This window comes from Cnephaeus nilssonii (genome assembly GCF_951640355.1).
Source record: "Cnephaeus nilssonii genome assembly, chromosome: 8".
Taxonomy (NCBI): Eukaryota; Metazoa; Chordata; class Mammalia; order Chiroptera; family Vespertilionidae; genus Cnephaeus; species Cnephaeus nilssonii.
In genome coordinates, this window is record NC_137079.1 from 16,408,364 (window position 1) to 16,434,955 (window position 26,592).

General features: G+C 45.6%; 1 pseudogene across 1 annotated transcript in view; it reads left to right on the top strand.

The window, feature by feature from the left end:
* Positions 1–25,753, top strand: part of LOC307104479 (securin-like) — a 53,651-nt pseudogene extending 27,898 nt beyond the window's left edge. Inside the window, exons 2-4 of the transcript in view lie at positions 24,689–24,997; positions 25,145–25,167; positions 25,455–25,753. The product of the transcript in view is annotated as a securin-like (transcript). The remainder of the gene's footprint in view (positions 1–24,688; positions 24,998–25,144; positions 25,168–25,454) is intronic.
* Positions 25,754–26,592: the final 839 nt, after the last annotated feature.

Here is a 26,592-nt window from a genome sequence, read left to right on the forward strand (position 1 = left end):
GACAGCTCCCTCCTCAGCTGAATTCCTTGTATAAGATGCCCCTTGATTTTCATTCTAAAGATTTTAGGAAAAAATAGCGTCTTATACAAGGAAAAATACGGTAATGTATTTCTACATCTTTTAAAGGAACTTTATCAAATGCTTTACCCTACTTAGGAATTTCCCTTACACACTGGGTTACTAACACTATGAAAAAATAATGAGGTTATTAATATTGTACGACTTGCTTTTGTGAACCCTCAGATCCTTATTTTCTAAAAAACCTTACTGTTTAATATTCAATATTATAATTTTACCAGGAAACAACAATCCTCCAGTTTCCACATTTGGAGTGCACTTTTTGGTATTTGGGAGATCCTGTTCCCCATAATCTCAAAGAGTGTGACCAGGTTCTGGGACCCACCTCTAAGTTCTTTCCCGGCTTTGTGATGTCACATCTGGAATGCAGAGGGGAAAACCAATGCAGAAGAGGCAGCTTCGTGGGGGCAGACAGGTCCAGCTGGTGGTGGTTGCTAGGGGTAGAATTCTTGAACCTTGTCCAGGCTCAGCGAGAAGTTGTGCCACCATGCAGTGGCGATGTCTATCCTTGGCCAACGAGAAGAGTGGCTGTGTGGGAACTCAGAATTTCTGAACTAGAGCTAGGTGTTTTCTTACTCTTTCTTTACCATCCCGAGCTACATATGCCTTCTCTATTTTATCCCTTGCATTTTGAAGACTTTTTGCATTGTGATAAAATTGAAGGGAAATTAGATATGATTACTTCTATTGGTTATTAGTTGTGTCACTTTGGACAAATCGTTTAACCCTATTTTATAGAGTTCAATGTCCTCAGGTGTAAAATTTTTGCTTAGACTAAATTTACATAATTGTGACTATTTATACCATTTTAGTCCCCTTAATAGTTCTCTTCCTGTCTATGGATTTAAACAAAGGCACTTATTACTCTTTTTTTTTTTAAATTGTATTGCCATAGCTTGTTTTCCCCCAGTTTTTTTGAGATATAATTGACATATAACATTGTATTAATCAATATGTAACATAGTGATTTGACATATGTATATGTTGTGATATGATTGCTACAATAGGCTTAGTTAACATCAGTCACCTCACATAGACAACAAGAGTGGCGATGCGGAGAAAAGGGAACCCTTGTGCACTGATGGTGGGAATGTAAATTGGTGCTGCCACTATAGAAACCAGTATGGGGGATCCTCAAAAAAATAAAAATAGAAACACCACATGATCCAGCAACCCCACTTCTGGGTATATATTTAAACAAACAAAAGCACTCTCTGGCAGTATATGGGCACCCTCATGTTTACTGCAGCTTTGCTCACAATAGCCAAGACATAGACAACTAAGTGTCCATCCACAGATGAATGGCTACTCTTTTTTTTTTTTTTAATGTAAAGTCCCTTCCTTTAAAAATCCCTCCAGACTCACACTCACAATGCTGTACAGCCAACACTTGACTTCAGATCAGACTCTGGCCCCGCCTTGGCCCCTGGACTTGAAACCTGAGGTTGTCCTCTGGCTCCCGGACATCTTTGGCCCGGAACGTGGTGGGAGTTCCCTGCGCTTTCTGCCCACAGTCTGAAGCCAATCCCTGTTCACCCTGTCCTGTCACCCCACCCAGGCCGGACAACGAAACTTCCTAGAGCAGGAAGGTCACAGAGTGACATTCAACTGGCAATCACATGAGAGAAAGCTCTTTAAAAACCTGGAAACAGCTCTGTCATTGCAAAATATTCTCAATCCTAAAATGCAATCTATTTTAAGGCAGCATAAATTCAAAAAGAACGTTTTCAGGGGAAAAATATAATAAATATGCACTTGGATTTACAAGGTATTGGATTTCAGAAACATTAAAATGTTCTGGGTTTCTTTAGCATGTGTTAGATTTGGGGAAAAGCAGTGTTAGATGTGCGTGTTTCGCTGCCACCCGCCACTTAGTAACTGGTTAGTGAACAGGCTGGATCGGGTGGGGTGAAATCAAGAAATAGCTTTGTGTTTCTCCCACCACAGCCACCCACACATGCTGGGTGTCATCTTGGGCAGATCTGACAGCACTCTGGTCATTTTCAAGTGTTAGAAAGTCCAGCATAATCCAAATAAAAACTTCACTCTCTCATCCTACAGAAGGGTCTCCCTTCTCTCTCCCTCCCCCTCTCAACCCCCCCCCCCCCCGCCCCCGCCTCAGCCCAGGTCAGATGTGCTCCTTCTTCTACCCCTTCCCCCCTCCCCCACTCTCTCTGCTGTTCTGGTTTACCCAGGGCCAAGGCCAGGGCCAAGGGCAGGGAATGGGGCCTGGGTTCTGTGCTTTTCTCTGAGCTTTGTAATGCACACCCATTGCCGACATACACACATTGGAAAATTCTTATGGGATCCTTTGTAGGCTTATTATGTACACCTCCCACCACCATCGCTCCCCCAGTAATCCAACACACTCTCCCAGATGCATGTGAACTCTACACTATTCCCAAACAAGGGCCATGCACTCTTAGGTGGCCCTTCCTCTCGAGGTTTGCTAGGGGCTCCTTTCACCCAGGCAGGCAGCCCTCTAGGCTGTGGTCCTCTCCAAACTGGGGTTTGCAGGCCATTCCTACTCCTGCCATCTCCCCTCTCCCTGCCATCAGGGGGGGCTTCGGCCAGCCTCCTGCCTTCAGGCTACCTCAGGGGGCAGTCAAGCCCCCATCTCATGACCAGGAAACCCCAGGCCACCTTTCAAGCTCTCCTTCCTGTGCCCGTCCAGCCACAGCGATAGGAAGGCAGGCAGGCGAGAGAGTTTGGTAGATGAGCCAGGACCTGGCCAGCAGGTGAGGTGTCAGCTTCCCTTTCTAAAAATAACGCTAACCTCCCCCCTGCGGTTCTCGAGGGCCCTTCTCCACTTATCCGGCATGGCTGTGGAGAGGTGGGGAGGGGGGCGGGGGAGCCACGATGCTCTCTAGTCCTACACATTCTCTTCAAGGGAATCTTTGTTCCGTCCTAGGAGCCACACGCCTCTGCATATGCACAGGGGTTGCTGGGCACGCTTGGCTTCCTCTAAGTTCAAGGTGGATGTGGCCAGCCCCTTTATTCAAAATGTGAACGGTTCTTATCATCCATTATCCTTGGTTTGGAGGCGTTGGCAAAAATAGAACAGAGAAAGAGTCTCGTTCTACTTGTCACACTTGTTCCATTCAACAAGCTGGGAGTGTGTGCTATGTGCCAGTCACGGAGCTAAATGCTGGGATTACACAGGTGAGCAAAACCTAATCCACGGCCTCAGAGGGGCACAGCTCCTGGCAGAGCTCAACCTGGATGAACTAAAGGTCGGAGGAGACGGGTATGTGGAGGGCACAGGCTCAGAAGCCTGGATGCCTGGTTTGAATTCCCATTTAGCCACTTATTAGCTGTCTGACTTCGGACAAGTTGTCTTAACTCTCTGCACCTCCATTTCCCCACCTGTAGAATGGGATGACAGCAATAATATCTAGTTGTTGTGCTGATCAAACAAGTTCAAACACAAGTGCACAGAGCAGAGCCCAGCCTGGAGAGGCGTCTGTTTGCACTAAACACACGACCTGGTGCTGTCCTTGCTGTTTGACACACTTCAGCTCGGCCTGGCCTTTGCCTTTCCTTCGGGTCCAGGCTCCTGCTCTGCACGTGCCTCTGGACAAGGTCCTCTCCTTCCAGCGTATGATCATGTCATCCTACCGCTCACGCAACCAAGTCCGCCCTGCGATCACATTGCTTCCCTGAGAGACCTCCTTGTCTCTTCCACCAGAGCATTTGCATCATTCTGATGTGCAGAGTGCCTCACATCCATCTTCCCTTTCAGCGTCTCACGTGGGTACATGTGAAATGCACACACACCCCCATTTGAAGTCTCCTTTCTAAAAATATAAGGGACATGTCTAATTATATCCAGCGTTCCCTTCACAACACTTACAACAGGTTCAGGGCTGTAGACCTTGTGTTGCTTCACCCCCCTCCTAAGAAACAAATTCAGGAGTAAAATCAAATCAAAATTTAGCACAATTAGATTTCTAGAAGTTCTCCTATTAAAAATGACTTTTCAGTACTCTGCTACCTTTATGACAATTTCCTAAGTAGTAACTGTAATGGGATATTAGCATGACATGCCTCCTGTATTGAAATTTGGGTGAGGCCCTGGAGCTGAGAGCTACCCTAAAGGGGGTGCTAGATCATCTGTGTAGGGGTGGCCCAAAGCTTGTCCTGTCATCCACCCCAACAGTTGGAAAGAGGAGACAAGGAATTTCTTAGGAGGTTGAAGCAGCCAGCGGTAAGGATGCGGTTGAAGAGAGTTGGCAGTGGCTGGGCTTTCCCACCACTCCCGCCCTCACTCCAGCCCACCTGGCCTGGGAGGAGGGGAGTGGTGTCTCCCTAAGGCAAAGCGAGAGAGACTGCAGACCCACTCAGAGAGCTTCACCTGTGTGGCCAGAATTGCGTGGGTGCAGGCTGGCATCCACCTCCCATCTGAGAGAAAAGACTGTGGCTGGAGTGGCCCTGCCAGGGAGCAGAGGGAAGCCACGGGGCTTGAGAGGGGATGGGACCATGCCGTGGGTGTACCAGGGGCTGTGGGTAGGAGGGTGAGGCCAGCTGGAATGACTTTGACTTGTTTCAAAGAACTGGGGGTTGGAGGGCCCGTGATGTTAAGCGAGGTGCCAAGGGAAGACCCACAAAAGTGCGGCACAGGAGAAAGGATCCGCCTTCACCCACATTGCAGGGGTGACCCCTGACCCTTGAGGGAGCCCCCTGACTCCTTCCCTGCCTTCTACCTCCGTCCCACTCTGGGGGAGTCTGAACTGGGGGGAAGGAGTGAAAACAGTGATGAGCAGCCACGACTGCCGGCCTCACGACGGGCTCCTCGCCGTGTATCAGGCCCCATCTGGCGGGAAGAAAGGCGTTTAAATTGCATGACAAAGCTGAACTCTGGATTGAACTGGACATTTTTATTGCCTGAAAAATGAGGCTATTTGTTAATTCCATAAGAGCTGACAGATTTCTTACGCAAGAAGCATTTGACTTAACACAGAAAAAATGATGTGATAGCTTTCTGCCTCCCTCATCTGAGTCCAGATCGTGTAATGAAACAGTGACTCGCTAATAGGAAAGTGCATCCAATGTCCGCCGTGGAGCTGGCCTGCAGACACACGCAATGATCTGGTTGCAGTGTGGGGAGCACGCTTCTTGCACTTAGAGGTTCCTGTACAGGAGGAAGCCACCCCTGGAGTGAGGGCCTTTGAATCCTGTCTCCTCCTAGATCCACCGCATGCTTGGTCATTCACCATCAGGAGTAACAGAGCTGCAGGCCCGAGGTGAATTCCTCAGCCAATGGCTGAGCACGTGGAGACAACAGACCTGGCAAATATTTGGCAGAGACTGGACCCAGGAAGTGAGAGGGAAGCTTAGCTGTTTCAGGGGGAGTGGATCTCTACAGTGGGGGCCACGGAGGCAAGTAGGTGAGCAGGCGCTCAGGGGGCGGGGCTCCTGGGGTGGAGGTGGAGTCTGTGCAAGAAGGAGATCTGAAAACGGAGAGGGGCTCTGGTGTAGGGTTGAATGAAAATACAAGACACCCAGTTCTTTGTTGTGTCTGGTCACCCTCCTCTAGAAGGGCTGCTGGACCAGGGAATGCGGAACAGTATCTTGAGCCGTGTTGCTGGTAGTGTCATTCAACATTAAAGAGAATGAAGCCGCGTGGAAATAGATTGTTCTCTACGTGAATATGAGAGAAAGGAAACCTTACAAATACTAAGATGTATCAGTGATTATCCCCAGAAAACAAAGTTATGTGGAAGAAATACTGCGTGCTTTGGTGATGGAAAGGAACTAGAGGTGGCAAATTTACATTACCTGCTGTAAAGACTTATGGCTTAGATATAAATGACTCTGAGGGAAGTCATATAACAATGTAAAGCCTATTAAAAAGTAAGTGCATTCGGTCTTTAATTTAATTCTGAGTCAAATAACCAGGTTAAATTTATTCCTCGTGCGACACGTAATTTTAACATTTTATTATACACAGCTGACAATTCCATTTACATGGTAAGAGTCTGCTTGGCACAATTAATTTAATGATATTTATTATTTGTTATGTACTCCTACAAGGTGGAACATCTTGAAAAATGTGTTCAAGTTATTTCAAACCACTTTCAGAGCCTTGTTAGAGGCAAGAGCCAAGCTCGCATCAATGGGGCCTTTTGGAAAAGGGACAGACACAGAGCTGATCTGCATCAGGAGCATGGTTTTCATGTCAACAAGTTCATGAGCAAGAGAGGGGTCTTGCTGTCCTCTACAGGGCCCCCATCAAGGGCCCCTCCCAGCGTTAGCCACGCAAATGATGGCCAGACATGTTCTTAGAGCAAAAGAAAGCCGCCTCCACCTCCCCAATATTTAATGGTCTAAGAGCTGGGGATTGAGCACGAAGTGCCTCCGTTGCTCCCACCCTCCCCCACTCCACCCCCAGTCAGATGAGCTGCCAGCATCTTGAGAAATGATGCTGAACATCTTCAGTATAACAGGTAATGGGCATCGATGAATCAATCAAGAAACATTTCCGAATGCAAACACACATGCTGCTGGAGTTCAGGAGAGAGCTGACATGAATCTTGCAGACCTAAAGAACACAGATCCCAGGTGGGTAAAGGGGTTTACTCAAGACCAACGAGACAGAGAGATGTTCCTGGAACCTGGATTGGAAAAACTGGAAACAGTGCAAAAGGAATACAATAAACATTGTCTTCCATCCTTGTCCCCCCACAAAAGTTCCCTTCTAAGGGCCAACCACTGATACCAGTTTCTAGAGTATATCTTTCCAGAGATATTGCATGTGGAGACCAGCAAAAGTAGCTACATGTGTACTCCACAGATGCAGCATACGAGGCACTTACTGCACCTTGCTATTTCAAGGCATACTCCTTCTAAAACACCATCCTGCAAAAAAACACACAAAAAAACAACTTTAATAGATTCCAGTGTCTGCAGAACAAGGCCCAGCCTCTTCCAGGTGTAGAACACCCTAACTTCACAAATGAGCATCCTGCTTGGCAGTGCTCCCCTCCCCTACTCCCGCCTCCTGCTCACCCCACCCAGGCCTCCACCTCAGCAGGTCTCCAGACCCATGAGTCTCACTCCTGCTGATTTCTTGGTCTGAAGGCACTTGCTTCCCTCTTCTGCTTGTCAAAATCATCCTCATCTTCAAAGACTCGATTCCGCATGTCACTTCTTCTGTGAAGCCTTCTCCAAATTTCTCTGTCACGTTGACTGTTTGTCCTCTCTAAGGACCCTCCTTGGCAAGTTCAATATCCCTCTGTGGGTGGTTCATTTATTTTATGAGCACCCTTGAAATAGCACATGGGGTGTGGTAAGGACCAGTGAGACCACAAGAAACAACAGTCTCCGCCCTCAAAGAACTTTGGGTCCAGTAGGGGAAAGTAATGCATTCAACAGTCGTGGGTGATGAGTGCAAGGTGCTGTGACACCCAGAAAAGGGCCCTTTGTGCAGAGTGGGCGGGACCCACAGGGGAGGTTCCTAGAGGAGGCAGAACCTAAGCCACTGCCAGAAGGTCTAGAAGGATGAGCCATACCAGGAGTTATGGAGAATGGAGATGTCCCCAAGGAGCCAAGAGAAACGCATGTGCAAAGTTCAGAAGCACCAGAGCTCCATCAATAAGGCAGGAAGCGAGAGCTGTGAGGGCAGTCAGGTAACGAACATGAGACAAAGTCTTCTGTAAAGTGCCCGTCAAACAATAGGTGTAGGAGGGGAAAACCAATGAACGTGTACTTGTAAGTTTTGTAAATTTAAAATAACAGATAATCCTCATTCACTTATAAAAGTGTCACTATAAATTTTTTTAATTGAGTGTTTTACACTGAACTTTCAAGTTCTTATTAAAAGTGGCAAGGCAAGTTGTAAATTAGAAAAAGAAAACAACAGGTGTGGGAGTGAGTGATTCAACAAAGCTGGCAACCGGAGAGTCATAATCTTTGACTCCCAAGGTGCAGCGGCCTCTGAAGATTTACAGATAATGTGGGGGAGGCCAAGGAGTGGCACTCAACATGCTTGCCCTTGGTTGTGGATATTTACAAGAGGCTGCCAGGAAATTTTTGAAGGTTAGCACTTTAGCGAAGCCCTCTGTAAATCCAGGTTCTAATCAAGAATACTCAGAAGATAGGGATTAGCCTGTATTGAGGTCTTACTCTGCTTCCAATTTATCGTAAGTGCTTTACATGTTAGAATCTATTGATTCCCAACCACTTAAGGGGTGGGTATACTATTACTATGCCCATTTTATAGGGGAGGAAACTGAGGCACTGAGAGGGTAAGAGGCTTTCCTAGCACCACAGCACCTGCTCATTGTAAAGCCAGAGTTAGAATGTCAGCATCTCGTCAGAGCCCATATTCCTCACCCCTGGGACCACTGCCTCTTCCAGCTGCAGTGGGCAGGCATTTGGCAAACAGGCTCCCAGACCTGGGAACCCAAGGCTCACATTCCAGAGACAGAGTCCTGGAAATCGAGGACAGATGGACCGTAGGCGGAGTACAGGTGGCCTGGCCTTGGCACCCACCCCGAGGCAGCCACTGTCCGGAAAGAACCATTTGGGGAGTTTAATTAACAGCTCACTTGCAGGAGTGCCAGGAAAAGAGGAAGCCCATGAGTGAATGACTTGGGGGTGAAAACCAGAATTGAGGTGCCTTCGGTGCCATCTTTCAAGCTGCTGTGAATAGCAACAGGCAGAGCTGAACTTGCCGGTTCTTGACAGGAGAGCAGCCAAGATTAATTACACAGATGGATCACTTTGCTCAGAAAAAGTCGGTGGATGGTTTGATGCAGTGGCTTCTGCAACCATAAAATCTGGAGATGTATGGCTCTCTCTGCTGAAAGGGGCCCTGACGAGACTGACCTCACATATCAAGTGAAAATGATATCCGTGCATTTCACCAGGTGGGGGCAACTCCTCGTGATACTTGCAAATAGTGATTTGGTGCCCACGATGCTGGATTCAAAAGTCAAACTGGAAATGTTTTATTGAAAAAAAAAAGCCCAGGGAACTGAATGTTGGAGAAGCACTGGATTCTGACATGAAGAAGATTAGAATTCGGTGTTTGTGTCTTGAAAAGATCCCTGAATACATGAGCTTTAAGGAGGTGGGAGCTTGGGGTTCCAGTTATTGTATAGTCAAGATATGTCTTCAGAGTAAATGCATGTCCAGGCTGTCACCCCAGCTGAAAACTTGGTGACCTCTTCTTCCCAGGGAGGGGGAGAGCGAGGCCTGTTGGGGTTTGCGGGTCAAGCTGTTGTCCTCTGGCCAGCACCCCGACTGCCTCGTCAGGCCTCCTCACTGGTCCTATGTGTGGGCTGATTTTCTGCAAGGCTCACGGTGACTGTTTTAGGGAGGTTGCTGCAGGAGCTGGAAAAGCACCACTTTGAGTGTGAAGAAAGGTGTGGAAGTCACAGCTCTGCTACTGGCCAATGATATGATGTTGGGTGAGTCAACGTTTCTGTGCCTCAGTTTATTCATTGGTGAAATGGGATATTATCCCCCACAGAGATGTAGTGAGGATTGAGATGGTGATTTATGAGAGTGTATATACATTGTAGGAATGCTGGCTTCTCTAGTTAGCAGTGTCTGTGGCATAATTTACCTGATATCCTTTTACCCCTGGTCCTTCATGTACCCTTTTTGTTTTGTTTTACTATTTTTATTGCACCAAAATATACAAACATAACATTACCATTTTTAAGTGTATAATTCAGGGACATTAAATATATTCACAATGTGTACAACCATCACCACTACCTATTTCCAGAACTTTTCATCATCCCAAACTGAGATTCTGTGCCCATCCTGATATATAAAAACCCAGGGTCTGTAATATCCAAAATGACCAAAGGCTTGACCGAATGCCAGGCTGCATGTGCAGCAGGCTCTGGTGGGTGGGGACAGGCGAGAGGGCTGAATTGCTAACCTCTCGGGGTTAGAGAGAGATGGGTCTGATCAGCAGCTACTGTGGCTGCTAGTGAGGCCCGGTTCTCTCTCTCTCCGGGCCCGAGGCTGCGGATCAAACCCTGCATCTCTCTCTCTCTCAGGGCCTCACCAGCAGCTGTGCCTCTCTGTCTCTGAGAGAACAGCAGTTCAGCAGGCTCACCAGCAGCCTGGGGTGGCTATTGATCAGCCCCGTCTCTCTGATCAGGCCCGGAGATAGGCCCAGAGATGCTGACTGGCATAGAAACCGACCAATCAGAACCAAATTTGGGTGAAGTGCAAGGAGCCAATGGCTGCCTAGGAGGCGGAGGTTCTGATGCTGACTGGCATAGAAACCAACCAATCAGAACCTAATCTGAGTGAACTGCGAAGGCAGTTCTAAGGTGGGGGCTGAGGAGGGGTTTTAAGAGCAACAGCTGTTTGGTGTAAGGTATAAGAAAGCAGTTCAATTTTTTAATGACCAGTTTGGCAGTATAGTGCATATGGCTGGCTATCAGTCCAGATATAGGGATTATGTATTTTTGTCTGCCAAGAGCATCTCCTCCTGCTGAAAAAGGGTTTTCCCCCATTTAAGCAATCCTATCCTGTATAATCTATCTATACTAATAAAAGGGTAATATGCTAATTAGACTGGGTCAACCAGCCATCTTCCAGACGTCCGACTTCTTTCTGGACAAAGCCATGGTTGTAGGGGCCGAGGCAGAGGCTATTAGGAGTGATTAGGCCAGCAGAGGAGGGCAATTGGGGGTAAAATCAGGCCAGCAGGGGTGAGCAGTTGGGGGCAAGATCATGCTGTCAGGGGAGGGCAGTTAGGGATGATCAGTGAACTCAGGGGTGAGATCAGGCCAGCAGAGGAGGGCAGTTGGGGGAGAGATCGGACTGGGAGGGGAGGGCAATTGGGGGCAACCAGGCTGGCAGGGGAGGGCAGTTAGGGGCGATCAGGCAGGCAGGCAGAGAGGTTAGAGGTGATCAGGCAGGCAGGCAGAGGGTTTAGGGGCATTCAGGCAGGCAGGCAGGCAGGCAGGCAGGTGAGCGGTTAGGAGCCAGTGGTCCCAAATTGTGAGAAGGATATCCGATTGGAGAGGGTGCAGGCTGGGCTGAGGGAACCCCCTCCCCCATGAACCAATTTTGTGCACCAGGCCACTAGTGTATATATAAAAAAGCCTAAGTGACTGCTACAACCGAAAGACCAGAACGACTGGTTGACCAGTCGCTATGATGCACACTGACCACCAGGGGGCAGCCGCTCAATGCAGGAGCTTCCCCCTGGTGGTCAGTGTGCTCCCACAGCCAACCTCCTGCAGCCCCTCCCCCTGGGCCCTGATCAGGGGGTGGGGGATTGGCAGGCCAACCTCCCGAGGTTCCTCCCCCCTGCCAGCTGGTCCCCCGATAGGCCTTGATTGCAGGCCAGGCCGAGGGACCCCACCCATGCACGAATTCATGCACTGGGCCTCTAGTTATATAATAACTTCCCATAATCCCCTCCTCTCCACTCCTCTATTCTACTTTCTGTCTCTATGAATTTGCCTGTTCTAGATATTTCATGTAAGTGGAATCATATAACATTTGTTGTTTTATGTTTGGCTTATTTCACTTAGCGTAATATTTTTAAGGCTATGTTGTAGCATGTGTCAGAATTTCCTTCCGTTTAAGGCTGAATGATATTCCATTGTATGTGTATACCACATTTTGTTTATGTATTTATTCATTTGTTGGTTGTTGTTTCCGCCTTTGGACAATTGTGAACAATGCTGCTATGAACATGTGTGTACAAGTATCTGTTTGAGTTCCTGCTTCAATCCTTTTGGGTGTATACCTCACAGTGGAATTGCTGGGTCATATGGGAATTAACTTTTTGGAGGAACCACCAAACTGCTTTCCAGCTATGCCATTTCATATTCCCATCAGCAATGTATAATGGGTTCTAATTTCTCCACATCCTCGCCAACACTTATTTCCCATTTTTATACAATAACCATCCTATTAGGTGGAAGTGGTATTTTTTTCAATGGGTATCAGTTACATCTCCATGTGATGAGAAATCCCAGGGTAGGTAAGGTTGCCTGCCTTCCAGTGGAGGGACGTGGGCATATCAGGGAACATATCTGGTGCCCAGAATCCATTTTTGTTGTTGTTGTTGTTTGCAAGAGATTTTATCCAAAGCAAAATGGTTTTCCAGGGAGGAACTGGGAGAAGGACTTGGGATCACAGTCACTTGACAATTGTGCCCATTTGTTCATTTATTCATCCATTCATTCTTTCATTCATTTATGCTAGAAATATTTACTGAACGCCCATTTTGTAGAGAGCATGGAAGAACTGTGCTTAATGCCATGGCCATTAGATTTTAGAATCCACAAAAAAACAAAAATTGGAAGGGTTCTTAAGAATCATCAAACACCAACCCCATTCAGGAATGTTTCCTAAAACTAGACTGATAGCAATAGGGTACAGGTTTCCAAGTTGGTGATCCGCCAGGGACAATGCAGCCCAAACCATGAGGCAGCACTCTTCCAACTTGCAGGAGAATGGGTTTGAAACAAGGGCAGGCGTTTGTAAGAAGCTGTCTTTGTTCAGGTCACTGAACAGCATAGTCACTTGATCAGCCCGTGAGATTTGAAGGCAACAAAACAAGTGTCAAGAAAACCTGATTAGAGAAGCCCCGAGTACTCACACGGTCCTTACACTGTGATAACCTCCCATGGAAATGTCACATGCAGGCTGTGTGTGACGGCAGATACTGCTGACTTGAAATTTGAGATCCAGGCAGGAGTGTGAGCATTTGATTTCAATCTGAGAAAATTCCAGACGACTGAATTCAGAGGATTTGCGAACACCGTCGTATCCATACAATTGGATGTCATCAACAAACTCAGACTTATTTTCTAGCCCAAACTGGGTCATTCCAACTATATTAAAGGGCAGAGAGAAATAGATGGAAATGGTGGTTAGAATGCAATTCCGAGATAGTTTCCACGTACGTGTTTATTTTACCCTGGTTAATGCTCAAGCCTCAGGAGTCCAAAATCAAACTGGACTCGTGAACAGTATCGCTTCCTAAAGCCACATTCTCTTCCATATCCTGTATACCCTCCAAAGCCACACAAAGGAGCAAGACCCACCTCATGTACTTCCACCAGGGACAGAGCATGTTTTCTAAGATTGGGGTGAAGAGTTGCAGCAGGAGCTCCCCAATCTTCATGAACATCACCACAGTGTCTGACATGATGGCTAGAAAATAAGTTCAAATACTATTAAACTTTCTATAACTTGGGGCCCAATGAAACTTGTTTCCATTCTGTCTATATTCTTTTTTTAAAAACAGTTTTTTAAAACATATTTTATTGATTTTTCATAGAGAGGAAGGGTGAGGGATAGAGAGTTAGAAACATCGATGAGAGAGAAACATTGATCAGCCTCCTGCACACCTCCCACTGGGGATGTGCCTGCAACCAAGGTACATGCCCTTGACCAGAATCGAACCTGGGACTCTTCAGTCCACAGGCCGACGCTCTATCCACTGAGCCAAACCGGTTAGGGCTCTGTCTATATTCCTGGTGCTCTACTACATTTAATATTTAACTATTATTGTTATGTACATGGAAGTACTTCACAGAATTATTTAATGTCTTAAATATATGTAAAGTCTGTCCATGTAGGGACTGTTAGGTTCAGAAAGATCCTATTGGGACCTGCAAGCACCTTAGTTATGTCCAGGTTCCTGTGCAAATACAGCAAGATGCCAGGATCTTACAAGGAAGCAGAAGGCTGAAGACTAATGGTCACCCTGCAACCCAGGTAAGGAAAGAGGATTCATTTGGTGCTTGAGCCATTGACTCTGGGTCTTCATGGGAAACTGTTCCCAACTCTGACATCTTCTCTCCTTGCCCAGGGCTCAGCAACCTGGAGCTGCAATTCCACATTCTCACCCTGGGTCCTGCTGTTACCTCACCAACAAGTGAATATTTAACCCCATCCCATCAGCCTAGTCCTGTCTCAGATGAATCCCCCCTCAGTGGCTCAGCAAGGAGAACCTAACTCCTTCAGCATCTTTCAGAGCGATCTGTAATATCACAGGCACTTAAAGGAAGGAGCAAGGCATCAGTGAAGCTTAAAACGAAATTAAACACAATCCTGCCACAAAGCACCCAGCTCGCTGAGATCGCAGTCCAAAAACTAATACGGGACCCAGTGCAGTTGCTAAAGGAGGTGCTGGGAAGCAGAAGCTATGCAAACAACTACCCAAAAGGGATTGTGGAGGGAATTTTTTAAAAATTGTCACAGTTTTATTGTTATATAATTGACATAGAACATTGTATTTGCCTTAGGTGTACTAAACTGATTTATGTATATATTACAACAAAATGATCACCACCGTAAGTTTAGTTAACATCCATCACTTCATACAGTTACAGTTTCTTCTCTTGTGATGAGAACTTTTAAGAGCTACTCTCTTGGCAACTTTCAGGTAAACAGTACATACAGTATTGCTAACTATGACCACATCCCAGGACTTATTACTTATTTATCATATATATATATATATATATAAATTATATATATAGTTGATATATATAATTGAGATATATATATATGTGTGTGTGTGTGTATATATATATATATATATATATATATATATATATATATATAATTGATTTTTTACAGAGAAGAAGGGAGAGGGATAGAGTTAGAAACATTGATGAGAGAGAAACATAGATCAGCTGCCTCCTGCACACCTCCCACTGGGGATGTGGCTGCAACCAAGGTACATGCCCTTGACCAGAATCGAACCTGGGACCCTTCAGTCCCCAGGCCAATGCTCTATCCACTGAGCCAAACCTGTTAGGGCAAGGACTTATTTATCTTATAACTAGAAGTTTGCACCTTTGACCCCTTCATTCAATTTTTCTCCTCCCCACCCGCTGCCTTTTTGAGGGAACTTTTCAGGGGGTAGGAGATTGGACAAGGTGACCTTCCCACTGTGGGATTTAATAATCACAGAGCGGGTCCAGCCTGGTGCCCAGTGCCTGCCGAGGGCCAGGCCCTGTGGGGAGGGCCTGCCGAGCTCTGTCCATGCGGGTATTTCAGAGGCGAAGGGTCAGCACAGCCCTGAGGCTGCAGATCCACAACCACGCTCACTAGGCAGCTTATTTGTTAGAGAGATCTCCAACTGTTGACTGTCTGCATCTTTCTCTCTACAAATTCTGAATTCAGGTGGAGAAACTGGGTGTTATATATGAGCCCCGCAATTCCCAAGCTTTAGCATTTAGAGGAAATCCTTTACCCTCCTTTATTCTAACCACTCCCAATCCAACACAAGTACACACACACACACACACACACACACACACACATACACACACACACACACACATTCCCCCTCGTGTTTTAAAGTGTCCAACCTCTGCTTGCTTCCTCTCGAGGTCCCAGGCACCTTTTAACACATCAAGCTGGATTATCTGGCCTGAAAGGGCTCCTGGCTGCCTTCCACTGAGGGGAGACGTATCATTGATGAGGTGCCAGGGATCCTGTCCTGGCTCAGATAATGTGGGGGTGTCTCTCCTGCCATGTGGACAGATAGACGTCACGGAGCCCATCCTCTGTGGAAGACCCCAGGGCTCTCAGAAGCCACCTGCTCTTTGTCAGGTCTGTCCTCACTTCCATTCAGGATTCCTCAACCTTGACACCAGGAGCCTGGCTCTGCCCAGTGGGATTGGCTGGTCATTTATAACACAGAACCATTTTCTAGCACAAAACTGCCACTGAGGAAACAAGACTGTCTCCAAAGCCAGGTCAATGTCAGGTCAGATAAGCACAGCCTGGAATTTCCAAGTATGTGCAGTGGCTGGTCCCGCAATCTCATCTCTTTCGTGTGCAAGGCTGGGCGCACTGATGATTCCCTGACAGGTGCCAGAAGCCGGGCCCTGCTGCAGATAGGAGGGAATGCTGAGTATGTCCACGTGATGGTGGAGGAGGAGAATTCACTCCCGTGAACACGTGGTTCCTGATCCCAGTGACTGCTCTCATTCAGCTGCCAGAGCCCAGGGGGGGGCCAGAAAGGGGCCCCAACTTAGCTCTTCAAGTTCTCCAACACCGAGAATTGCTGAAGGTCTTCCCAATATACTTATTGGCGTTTACATGGAAACTCAGTTAAGGGGTCACCCAGGGTTACCAGGTGCACTTGTGCAGGGTGTGGATGATAACACCCCAGGGCTGTGCAGTGCCCAACCATTGACACGCGTGGCTGACTGCATGTCCCCACAGAGTGGCCTTATGGGGCTCTTTTGCCACAGGCTGGGTTTGGTCACCAGTTTCAGAGGTTTGGCCATCTCATTTGTGAAGAGACTAGAGACCTGTCAGGAAAATCAGTGTGAGCCAAAGTGGTTGAGGAAGGTTTTTGGAGGAAGGGGATTTGAGATGCATAGAAAACATGGTGATCTGCAGAGAATCAAAGAAGTATTTAATATGCACCTTTTTATCCAGTGCCTCCAAATGTTCTCAATGTGCTGGATTTAATGGTGGAGGCTGGAGAAATATGAAATACATTCTCTAGTCTTAAATGGCTTAGAGTCTGGTTGGTGAAGTAGAACATACAGGAAGAGAAAGTGATCAATACTAGCCAATATCCAATTAGGGGCTAAATTATGTCCCATTATCTTTCAGTACCATAGACTCTCAGAGGACGGGAGATCAGTAATGGGTAGAATGGTCAGGAAAGGCTTCCTGCAGGAGGTGGGACTTGAGGTGTCCCTTGGAGGATGCAGGGGTCAGATGGAGGTTATACCATCAGTAAATGTGTAAACGGGGAGAGGACATGGTGTGTTCAGGGGTTGGGAAAAGTGGAGCACACACAGATGCTGGCCAGCCTCAGTAGCATCTTCATATTTGGGAGTTGGTATAAGCTAGGTCCCTCGAAGCTACCCAAAGACTTTGGAATTAAGGTTGCTACTCTGTGAGTTAAACTGTAAAACTTATTCACAAGATCTGCAAACTCATCTAAGAGAGGCGGCCTCCAGCCGTGCAGGACTCAGTAATACCAGGGGCTTGGAAATGTTGTTTCTTCACCTAAAGATACTGCCTTTGGGGAAGGGATAGTCGGCCACAGAGCTAGGAGCACCATGGGGGGAGTGTCTCCTATGCCTATCTCAGCATTGTCCTGGGAGAATGTGCCCCAACCCAGGTTGCCCACTCTGAGGGGCTGGTGTAGGTCTCATTTGAATCACAGAATCCTATGTGAGCATGGCTAAGGTGGGTTGTTCTCCTGCCTTCTTGACCACCCATTATTGTCTGAGCCATGCATTTTGTCACTCAGTTCTGTCCCATCTGAATGTACACTGTCTGAAACTCTGAGAGTTCTGTCTGCACACCTGCAGCCAGGGTCTGGGTGATGCTAGATCCAGGCTGGGGTGGCACCTGGCAAGACAAGGTCTCAGCCATTGTTTGTGGTTGCATTGAAGGTCACCTTTCCCACCAATGGAAAGTCACCCTCCCAACCTTGCCATTGTTGTCTATCGAGAGGCAGGCTTTCGCATAAGGTAGACCTGGGCATGTATTCTGGAGCTGTCACTTATGAGGTGTCCCTGTAGGCAACACCTCCCCTAAGCTTTCTAGGCCTCCATTTCCTCATCTATAAATTAGGGGGTGTTAGACCTTCCACCATACAGAGCTATTGTGAGTCTTAAGTGCCATCATCCATTGAAAATGCAAAGCACATAGAATAGGAGTTATAAGCAGGGTTTTGGAATCAGACCATGTGACCTTGACCAGTTTAATTCTCTAAACTGCAGTTTGCTTTTCTGAATAATAGAGATAATCATGTGAACCTCATGAGATCCTTGTGGGGATTATGCCAGATGATATTAGGTGCTTATATGTTATTATTAACATTAGTAGTGTGTTAATAGTAGTAATTTTAAAATATTGTTATCACAGTAACTAGTGCATGGAGAGTACTCAGTGACTGTCACCTTCCACAAGGCCATGGCTTAAGGCCCTCTTCTTTCTCTCCTAGGTATCAGGCTAGGTCCTCTGTACCTTTGTCCACATCTACCATCTACAAAACTCAAAGCAGGGTTTGCAGCCTCGTCAAATCAACCAACTGAAGATGGAAAATATTTGGGGGGAAATGTTACATTGTTGCTGACGTGTACTATATAGTTAGGCCCAGGATGGCTGCATTTGTACTGAACTTGTACAGACTTTTTTGGTCATTATTTCCTAAACAATACAGTATAACAGCTCCTTACATAGCATTTACATTCTATTAAATATTATAAGTAATCTGGAGATGATTTAAAGTATAGGGAAAGATGTACATGGTGATATGCAAATACTACAGCAGTTTGTATAAGGGACTTGAGCATCTGTGGATTTCGGTATCCACTGGAGGTTCGGAACCCACCCGCCAGATACCGAGGGAGGACTGTCCTATCTACCAAGGCAGCCAGAGGCCTCAGCATCTCCAGTTGCATCCCTTTCTCTCAGCCCCACCACAAGGGTCATCCTGACCTCTAATTCCCTAATCCTGCCGAAGACCTGTGGTACATTCTTACTCTCGGGTGGCATTTAACAACTTGCAACACACAAGAAAATCTGCAAGACTCTCCCATTAGCAGATATTTTGACAACAGTTCTTTTCCCAAAGGACAGCGCAGAGGACACCTACGTTAGCGGAAGTAGCTCTCCAGGAGAAAAATCACTCTACACCGCACAACCTATCAGACGATCAGCGTTTCCAGGAACTTGACTTAGCCTGTTCAATCCTGCGGCCACCGACTGTTTCACGTGCAGGCTGTCAGCCCCCTCGTTTGTGCGGATGGTCCAGGTAACTCCTCAGAGGACGGCGATCTCCCACCCACCCTTTGTGAACTGATGCTCGAATGCTCTCCGACCTCTCAGGCCTTTATCATGTGCAGCCATCACTGGAATCTGCAAAGTAAGGCTCTGTGCTCGGAGCCCCCGCCAAGCTGAGATCTGTAGTACATTTAACTTCTGAAATTCTCCCTTAGGTTCCCGCCACCTACGGTATATCATTCAGTTACTCTCTTTCCCTTTTAGGTAGTGATTTTAATGCAACTAAACAGGTGCCATAATTTACTCCTCCCAGGGGGCTGCCTTTCTGTGATGATGAGAGCCACTGTATTCCCACTTCATCATGTTAGCTGGGATGTGGGGCAGCCCCCAGGTGAAAGGAGAAGGTAGACATATGCAGCGTTGCTCTTGTTCCTTTTGCCTGTAGCTCATTCTTGCCCGTTTAGATTTCAGGAAATCAAGACTGTTTAATGGCGTCAAGGGCACAGCGGGAAAACTGGAGAGAGGCTATACTGACTTAGGGGGCAAAAACAAGTCCAGATGGAACAAGGGATGATTTTAGAAGCTTCCCCTTCGTTAGACAAAATGTGCTACAGACCCAGGAGAAAGACCAATGGCGAAAAATAGCACAAAGATAGCAAAGCCACGATCTGCTGATAAAGGAAAGGAGGGATAAAGAGAATATTAAAACCCTGATAAGTCTAAAATGAATTTGCATTTGTCTATGAAATAGTCATGCCCAGAAGCACATCCCTCGGTCCCCAGAGTCACAGAGTAACATTTGTTGCTTCAAGAGCCTCCCTGCCGACTGGGAGCACGTCACTGACCGAGGATCAGGCTTGGTAGAGCTGTGGAGGAGACGGATGCAAGAGGTCTGCATTTTAACAGACACCCCAGGAGGTTCCGAGGCAGGTGGTTTGTAGACCACACTTGGAGAAACTCTGAAGTAGATGACTCCGGGATTTTTCAGCTGTGAATAATATACACACTATCCCCAAACCTTCAATTCTTTGTATATCTTAGACTTCATAGCCTCCGTGGACACATGCAGGGAGAGACTGCACCATCTGTTTCTCCCCTACATATATGGATTCCACATGTGCCTCATTTACAATAGAACAACTGAATATATACGTTTTCAGTAAAATCAAATAAATACAGAGTATGGATCTGAGTATTTTCTTTCCTTCCTTGGCCCAGAAGAAGAACGTAATTTATCAAGGATGACCTGAATCACAAACACAGCTCCACATCTTGAGAACTAAACACAGAAGTGTCCGTGTGTTTGATTTCAGGTTCCATTTCAAACAAACTTGGGGATCTTGTCCTTGCTGTTCTGAAGGCTTCTCTGTTCTCTCAGCCTCAAACCTGAGTTTGACCTCCAAAGTCTGATGTCTTGGGGAGGCCTCTGAAACCCGGCCATCATTATTGCTGAGCTCTGCCCTGCCCTGCCTACGTGGAAATTAACTTTTTTCTTCTGTTAATCTTTCCCCTTCAGGGATGGCAAGTAAATTTCAACTCATGAGCCGATGGTGAGCATTTGGCAGAGGCTGACTGAAGGAGTGGGTAGAGCAGGATTCTGAGGCTCTGTAGGGACTCCAAATAAAGAAGGGTGATCTGGGTCCTTATGGGGAGGATGGCACCACTTTTGTACCATGTATTTGCCAGTCTAGCCTGGGCTTTCTCTTTCAAAGAACTACTCTTTTGTATACATAATGTAGAACTGGAAGAGAACTTGTTCTTTTTTTCTCTTGTTCTTTTTTAGATCCCACATGTAAGGTAATACCATGCAATGTTTTATTTTGCTGTCCAGCTAATTTCACTTAGCATAATGCCCTCCAGCATCATTCATGCTATTGCAACTGGTGGGATTTTCTTTAAAATTTTAATATATATATATATATATATATATATATATATATATATATATATCACATTTTCTTTATCCACTCATGTATAGATGGATACTTAGGTATCCATTTTGGTGAATGATGTATAAATGGCATTCTCAAGGTTTTGGTAGCTTATCAGAGATGTCCTACTTTACCTGGATTCTTTCACCTTTTAATCAATGTATAGATTTGTCAAGTTTGCTGATATGAATAGTGCTTCAATGTACATGGGAGTGCAGATATCTCTTCAAGATAGTGATTTCATTTCCTTTGGATATATACCTAGAAGTTGGGTTGCTAGGTCATATGATAGTTCTATTTTTAATTTTTTGAGGAGCCTCTATACTGTTTTCCATAGTGGCTGTAGCAGTTTACATGCATATCAAGAGTGTATAAGGATTTCTTTCCTTCACATTTATCATCTCTTCTTTTTTTTTTTTATAGTAGCTATCCTAACAGGTATGAGGTGATATCTTATTGAGGTTTTGATTTACATTTCTTTGATAATTAGTGCTGTTGAGCACCTACCTTTTCATGCATATGTTGGACATTTGTATATCTTCTTTAGAAAAATGTATATTCAGGTCCTTTGCCCATTTTTAAATCAGATTATTATTATTATTATTACTAGAGGCCCAGTGCACAAAATTAGTGCACTGGTAGGGTCCCTAGGCCTGGCAGGCAATCAGGGCCTATCGGGGGCCTTCCAGCTGCTGGCTAGGGCCTCCCTTCCACGGCTGCCGGCTGCCTGCTGGGGCCTTCATTTGTTCCACGCTGCCACCTGGTGGTCATCCCACATAATAGCAAGCAACCGGTCTCCCGGTTGAACTCCCATGGGGAAAATTTGCATATTAGACATATATATATATATATATATATATATATATATATATATATATAGCTATTGAGTTATATGAGTTCCTTATATAGTTTAGATAATAGTCCCTTATCAAATATATGGTTGGCAATATATTTTCATTTTGTTACTTGTTTTCTTTGCTGTGCAGAAACTTTTTGGTTTGATATAGTCCCACTTGTTTATTTCTGCTTTTGTTGCCTATACTTTTGGTATCATATTAAAAAAATCATTGCCATGACCAATGTCAAAGAGCTTTTTCTTTATGTTTTCTCTAAGAGTTTTATTAGGAGTATTTTTCCAGGTCTTACATTTAAGTCTTTAATCCATTTCAAGTTAATTTTTGTGAATGATGTAAATGGTATTCTCCAGGCTTTGATAGCTTATCAGAGATGCCCTACTCTGTCTGGATTCTTTCACCTTCTAATCAATAGATTTGTCAGGTTTGCTGATTCTAAAGTTATATATACTTATAAATCAACATACAAAAAACACCTTTACCCCCATGTAGTGTATGCCTCGTCCTTCAATTGGGAGGGAACCCAATGGAAACTGTTTTTCCAAAGCTTGCTGTGCACTATTATAATTCATTGGCTTTATTTGGGGGTGGGTGGGGAGAAGAGAGAGCTTGAGTAAAATGAAAATAAATATTATGCACATCCAGCATTCAACTTCTTTGATTTCAGGCAGGCTGATTTAGTGGTCAGAATTCAGGTAATAGGAGTGGAGGGTGGCAAGAAAGACAGAAAGGAAGGGAAGATAGTTATAAGTGGGTGAAGCTGAGAGAAGCGATGAGTTATTGGATAGTAATACTGTTCTCATAACATTTCTGTTGCATTGTTTTATTGTAAAGAAGAATCAATAAAAAGATGATGCTCAAGGTTTTTAACTTAGTGAATTTCATCTAGGACCAAATACATCAGACAGCAGCCTGCCTTTTAAAAATGCGAACACTATGCTCAGATTTATTAATTTTCATGTTATGAATATTTAAATAAGGCTATCCCTCTGGAATCATTTTACATTGAGCTAATGCACTTACATTTTTAATGAAATGAGTAGTCAACCATTAAAAATAAAATATTGATGTGAATTGTTAGACTAATTGATTGGGGAAGAAAATTATTGTGTAAGCAATCAGAGATTTAAGAAAAATGAATAGAAATCGAACCACTCAATTATTGTTAGCCCTTGGCATTAAGGAAGACTCTGTCCAATCTATCTCTTTGCTTTATGAACAATCGTGTTGTTGTTTTTAAGTCTAAAGAAAATTATCATTGTAAATGAAGCCTCAGGTAGGAAATGTGAGTCAACAAGTAATGTGATCTTCAGCAGCAGTACTTAACTGTTTAGTTCTGTTAGTGTAGGTAGCTAGACATTAATAAAGGAAGGAAGCAAAGGGGACCAGACATTATTACCCATAATCAACTAGGGAACATAAGCCTGCTTACTTCCCTAGGAAGTTACAGCCTCACACTCCCCAGGGAACTGCCCATCAGTTCCCCTGCAGATCGCTGTGGGCAGGGATAGAATGATAAAGAGGGGGTAAGCACATGCGCAGTAAGAGCCATGATGGGGAGGGACCACAGAGGCCTATCAGTCTAGCCTGGGGGAAGAATGGATTCGTTAAGGAGGGACTCTTCAGAAGCCCAAGAAAGCTTGGGAAGTTGATTGGTTAGTATAAAAAAGTGCCTAGTCCTTACTAAGCCCCAGATAGTATAATCCCAGCTAACAAAGCCCTTTATCTCTCCCCCTCCCCATAACATGTGTTCTCCAGGTTCTTCCCATGTTCTCTTCATAGCAGCTATGTGGGGCTAGCAGCACCTGAAGTCCTGGCAGCCACAGGGACTCCAAATGTAGGGCCCCAGCCGAGGCACAGCTGGGAAAATAACCTAAGCTAGCTGGACAGTGAGAAAGGCTGGACTGGACTAACCTTGGAATGCCACAATGTCTGTACACTGGCCCTATTCCTGGGCCTGGTGAAGGCAAGATTGGACTTTTCCATGGTAGGACAGACAGAGATGGGATACTGGAAACCCAGGGGAACTCCTTTGATTTTGCATCTGGTGCCACAAATACATTTTATCACCAGACCTCATCCTCCCTTGTGGGTCTCCTGGAATGCTTTCCTTGCGACCCCACAAGAAACCCACTTCTACAGGCAACACTTCCTGCTACAAAATATGGGGGTGGGGAAGAGAGGTAATTTGCTTTGTAATTCAGGCTCCAGACCTGTCCCCCACCCCCTCCCTGGATTCAACATAAAATACAGTAACTCAAACTGAAGATGTCTCCCCTGAATTTCAAGATGCCTGAGCTCTTATCAAGATGTGAATAAATGTAATTTTAAGTCACTTTAAGATTAGTAGTTTAAAGACCTTTTGAAGTATTTTTTTAAATGGAAGAATTATTATATAAAGCAAACATTGGCATTCCTTCTAAGTATAATTTTCTGTGTTTGATTGTTTTAAAGTGAGGCATACCTTTCTTTGAGTTAAAGGTTTAGGCTTAACTACTGAAGACTGTTCAGTTTTCACATTCTTTTTAGCAGCTGAATCTATAAATGAAGAGCACAGATTCACTGCCACCCCACATTCAGTTAGGAGAGAGTTGATAAACAGAAAAGGCAAAAAGAGTTATAACTCATTCAAGAGAAGATTGAGTTCAGATTTCTTGCTGAAGACTTCTCACTTAGCTCTTTTATGAGGAAGGCACATATGGGCTCAACAAAACATGAGGCCCAGCATGGTAGGTGCCAGGGCCTCAAAAAACAACAACAAAAAATGGAGAAAGTGAATTGTTGGTATTCTGTAGACAAAAATGGAGATTAGAGGAGTGAGAGCATTAAGGGTATTGGAAAGAGGGTTAAAATGATGCACTAGGGAAGGGAAGCACAGGGAGTGGGGGATGTGGGAAGAGCCAGGTATAGGAGAAGCAAAAACAGTGGACCAAGTGAGGAAGCAAAGACCCAGAATTTGGCAATTAGTGTCATTTAGTGCAGTGCTTTTCACGCATATAAATCCCCTGGAGAGCTTGTTAAAATGCAGATTTTGAGTCAGTTCTGCATTTCTACCCAGCTCCCAGAAGATGCCCAGGCCTATCTTGGATGAGTTTGGCTGTTGATCCTAACCTGATCCAGATTGGCTACTCTGTTCTTTGTGGTAAGGAAAATGGAGAATCAGCCACCTGTGTGGCTCCTAAGGATGGGCTAACGCTGGGGTCCGGGCCCTCAGACAAAGCTTTAGATGGGAGATCACAGGTTTCCACACCACATGTTGGCAATGTTTGCTGCCCCAACTGCCTTACCTGAAGCTGCCAGAAAGGCTATGGAAGTTTCAACAGAGCCACAGGAAAGTCACTAAGCAAAGGCTAATGGACCTCTCAAACAAAAACAAACTTCTCTGTCAAAAGGATGACCAAGACGACCATCATCATACCTAATAAAATGGTAATATGCTAATTACCATCACTCCGCTATGCCCAACGATTGGGCCAGCGGGAGGCTGGGGGGGCGGGACTCCGAGTGGCCGATTGGCTGGTGGTAGGAGTGGGGGGCGGGGACTCGCGAGTCCCCGACCCCCGCTCCTCCTGCCAGCTTAAACGGCCGGTGCTGCTTAGGCCAGCGCTGCGGAAGACACTGGTGGCCGAACTCGGGGTGGCCGATTGCGTGGCTGCTGGCACCAGTTTTCCGCCAGCAGCAGTTTTCCTCTGTCCACCCGCCCGATCGGAGCGCCTCCCGATCGGAGTTCCTCTCGGGGTGGCCGATCGTGCTGGCGGGAGGCGCTCTGATGGGCGGGTGGCCAGAGGAAAACTGCTGCTGACGGATAACTGGTGCCGGCAGCCAGGTGAAGGAAAAGTCTATTGCACGAAACTTCGTGCAACGGGCTCCTAGTTAAAGCATAAAGCTCTGTCCCTGCTTTGGATAACACCTATCCAGAAATAGGAAAATTCTTTCCCTTCAATCCTCTAGATTTTGAGAGTGTTGGCCAACTGAAGAGCAGCAGGCTCCTCTCCTTGAATGGAGTGCCTCTCATGCTTCTCCGTAAGAAGAGGGAACTTGAAACACTATTACACCTGGCCCCTCTTCACCTCTAAAGACGCGCCCTCTTCACCGTGGGAGTCTAGTCAGTTGCCAGCTCCTTCAAGCATCCTGTCCATTTTGGTTGTTAAATTGCCACCAATTTGCTGTGACTTAGATATTTAAATTTCTTAACACTTTGTAGTTTGTGTGTGTGTATTAGTAGTTTGTATTAAGCAATTCTTTATTTAAAAAAAAAAAGCCAACGCTGCTGATCTAGGTTGCAGATTGAGTAGCAAGATTAGAAGATCCCATTGCATCTGTTGGAATGTGAAGAATGTCTGTGGTGAAGAATGAATTATTTATTAAGTGCCTGTTGTGTACCTAGCAATCTGCTAAGTACTCTGAAGAGTTTAAAAGAAGATGAGAACTGCCTTGTACAGGAGCTTAGAGTCTTATGGAGGAGATAAGACATGCAAACACAAACCCACTAGAGTAAAACAGAAGAGACTGTGTTTTAGAGTGCCTACCTGCCGGAAGGCTACAGGAAGACAGAGAGGTCTGTCTAGGCATGGTGGAGCTTAGGCAGGCAGAAAGGAGGGGGTAGGACATTAAATTGAAATGATAACAGAGGGGAAGAATGTGGAATGAAGGTGCAAGAACCTACAGAGACCTCTGTGGGGCCATAATATTCTATTGCAACCCCATACTGGGACAATCTTTGGGGTTGAAAAGGCTAAGTGTTGTGGCTGGATCTGAGTTCAAATGAAAAGGCAGGTGTGTCTCCTAGGCATGCAGCATATGACTGGCACAGTATTGGTCATGCAGTACTAGTAAGTGACTAACTCAATGAACCACAGAGCAGCTACTGTGCATATACTAACATGCCTTGCTGTAGGCATTCAGGTTCTAAAAATGAGGAAAAAAATGGATTCCCATTTTTAACAGTGGGAGAAAAGCATAAATAATGTTTGTGACTTGATAATCCACTTAAAATCTTCATGTCTTATTTGCTGCTGAATGAA